Source organism: Erythrolamprus reginae, chromosome 3 (assembly GCF_031021105.1).
Source record: "Erythrolamprus reginae isolate rEryReg1 chromosome 3, rEryReg1.hap1, whole genome shotgun sequence".
NCBI classification, from domain to species: domain Eukaryota; kingdom Metazoa; phylum Chordata; class Lepidosauria; order Squamata; family Dipsadidae; genus Erythrolamprus; species Erythrolamprus reginae.
Window position 1 is genome coordinate 109918362 of NC_091952.1, and position 3468 is coordinate 109921829.

Below are 3468 nucleotides of genomic sequence, written 5' to 3' on the forward strand. Positions count from 1 at the left end.
TAAAGAAGATAGCAAGTATCTATCTATGGAGAACTTCAAAATGATGTTTCATTCCCTCCAGTCTTTACCTGAAGTTCCTTTTAAACCAGTTGCAAAGCAGTATCCTTCCTTACAATGTGGAGGAAGCAGAGTATATGCTTCATTTTGCTTGGAAACAGCAGCATCTGTCCAACCATAAAAATTGGTGTTGGTAGATCAGATCAGTGAATAAAGGTGACTAACCTCACCTCAATTCTTCATTAAACAGAACTTTTTAATGTTATTTTTGGCCATTTAATGTATATATACATGCACACATATACAATGTGCCTTAAATGATGATAAAGTGTACCTCACACAACTCTTATTATGGGAGTTGTTAAACTCTTGGGAGCTCAGAATAAACACACACACACACACACACACACACATATATATATAAGAGAACACATTTGCAAAATTCAAGGAAACTCACATAATCTGATTACATTTGTTATGTGTCTTTCATTGAAGACACTTGCAAATTTCTTCAAATAGTTCTTTCATAACACCAGAGGCAGCCTTAGGACCAAAGGCATGGATAGGTCAAATAAATATGATCTGAATGATACAGTCATGTCTTATTTTAAAATATTTTGCTTTTAATATAATTTTTAATACCAAGAAGACATAACATGCAACAGGAAATGCATTGCATCATATGTTCCATATTAAACTTCCCTGTTAATACAAATTGCTAGTGTTCAATTTTAATTACCATTAGAAAAAGAGGAGTTTGAATTTTCATGTGCCATATTCAAACTATATGGTGTTATTTCTATTCATTCTCCTTTAGAACTCTTAAAGTTGCTGGAGACAAACCTTATTATAAAGAATTGTTATTTTTTATGTTCACAAACTAAAATATCAGGGAATTCATTTCAATAATACAATTATTGAATTAGTTGCATTATAACTCCAAGAAGTAAAGAAGAGTGTTTTCTTCCCTACTGGAATTGATAATTTACCATCTGTTTCAATATTATGGTGGACCTCCCCAGAGTTATTTATAACCTGTTTTGAAGTTACAGTGGCCATTCCTCATCCCATGCAATCACATGATCAAATTTTGGCCACTGGGCAAAATGCATTTGTGACCATTTGCAGCATTGCATTGACTAAAATGAATTCATTTAATAATTGCTGGAGAAAAGGTTGTAAAATCAGACATGATCATCTTCTGAAGCACTTAATGACCACCATGATTTAGAATTATAATCCCAGGCTCAAATACAGCCCTAAATTGAGAATCACCTGTACTGCAATGCTGTCATCTTTTACTTTTGAGTTAAGTACCAGTGAAATAATGTAGATATATATTCAATTGTGTTGGGCAATGCCACATCCACACATTTAAATCTAAGAGCTGCTTTTAATGGACAAAGTGTCACACCAAATATGAAACCAGGCTTAATTTCAGGACCTGCTTTTACTTTTTACTGCATTGTTTGATATTGCTGCTACTTTTACAATGTTGCAATGTTTGATTGGCAAATATTGCAGAAAGATTGTTTACACACTGTTCCGAGAAGAGACTCCCTCTGGCCAGTCCTTCAGCCAAAAACAACTATAAACTTCATTTGAGCTGAACAAAGTTTAAAAAGGGAATGAAGCAATAAAGTAGGAGGCATTTCTAATGAAAATTGAGGAATGGCAATGGGGCAGAGAAGCTGAAGAAAACATCAAATACATATTACAGCAGATTTCAAAATATGAAAGCAGAAAAAGTAGATATTTAAGTTGCATTTATCCAAAATAACATGTTAAATTTCCTATATATTTCTAGACTTCATTGTTTTTTCTTTGTTTTACTGATTTCTACCATGCTATTAATTGAGACCCTTCTGGAGTGTGGAAACACCATGGTTCTTTTTCATCTGAATTAAGGGTGTGGTTGCAGATTCAATTGCCTGAGGATAATTAACATAGTGCATTTGAACATTTTTAAAGGATATAAATTGCAGCAATGGAGTTGATGAGGGTCCATATGTTTAACTTTTATACTGAACCTGAAATGTTTTTTTTTAAATCTCAATACTACTCTAACTCTTATACTAGAGAAATTTAAGAGGTTCAGTTGCAGCAGTCAGGTGAAGAGTGATGTAACCAGTCTCTTGCTGATGTTTTAAAAACATCACAACAATTATTAATCTCTCTCTACTTAGAGATTTATTGCCATTTCTTCATCTGTTTGTTTGCTTTTATTCTGATGCAATTACTATCTTTTTGATCCATCCAGATGGAACCATATTCTGTGACTGGAGATAACAGAAACATTATAACTTAAAATAAGAAGAAATACCATCTTATTTTTAGACAACTAATTTACTATTATGTATGTGAGTAGTGGTAGGATACTTTTTAAAATCAGGCCTTCAACATCTGAAAAACAGCAGCGTTGTTTTTATACACACATTTTCAAACTATATTCACTAACGGGATAGCCAATATTCCTCACCCTATTCCACAGACAGACATCAATTTATCTGGCCATGAAACAAATAATAACTAGCACAGCTGAGGGGAGAAGATTAGCTTGGAGGGCTCAGGGAACATTGTAGAGCACACACAATTGTTCCTGGAATGTTTAATCAGTTGGTTATTTTTCTGTCCATTCAACCTGGAAACTTTCCTATTTGTGTAAGTAAGGATACCTTGGAAGAAACTAAATTGGTAAAACATAGTATGAATCATCAAATAAACATCAACAGTGTCAGAACAAATTTAGCCAAAATGAGATGTTCTTGCTGTTTCCTGCTCTTTCTAATAATGTGGCTTGCCATGTGATGGGTGGGTTCCTCCCAGTTCAGACCAGATGGCCGAACCATTAGTGACCTGCTGGTGATATAATGTTGGCATCACAGATCCAGTTCTGTTGATGAGCTGCCATCTTTTTTGCTAAATTTTTGCAGAATTTTCTTCTGTTTGGATGGCTTCTCGTTCTCTACTTTGAAAAAAGCCATCCACCCACCCTGGGTTAATACTGACCTTTATTTCTTCATCCGAAGCACAGCTGATAAGCTCCTCAGCTGTGTTTTGGGCTGAATCAACTTTCTGAGCATGCGCTGAAATGAAATTACATAAGTGGATGTGCACATACTCTGCTTGTGCACACGCACAAAACATTGTGATGCAAACTGGTGGTGAAGATAAGTGGAACTCACCCCTGCCATCAGATATGGTAGCAAATGTATTAATACAGATATCTCTTATTAAGAAATAATTTTATTTAGTTACTTAATTTATTATTTTTACAAGTAACTCACTGCAGTTAATATTTTCCCACAACAAAAACTCTGTGAGTTGGATTGGCTGAGAGATAGTGACTAGCCCAAAGTCACAGAGCTGGCTTTCATAGCTAAGGTGGGAAGTGGAGATGTAGAGTATCAGATACTGCTGATACCTCACCCTGTGCCGATGGATGATCTCACCCAGCGTTTTCGTGTAGAT

General features: G+C 35.0%; 1 long non-coding RNA gene across 1 annotated transcript; it reads right to left on the minus strand.

Moving 5' to 3' along the window:
• Positions 1–599: 599 nt before the first annotated feature.
• On the minus strand, positions 600–3089 carry LOC139164343 (uncharacterized). Its single transcript, XR_011558606.1, has 2 exons — positions 3007–3089; positions 600–1928 (listed from the first exon to the last, which is right to left on the minus strand). It is a non-coding gene; the product is annotated as an uncharacterized lncRNA (long non-coding RNA).
• Positions 3090–3468: the final 379 nt, after the last annotated feature.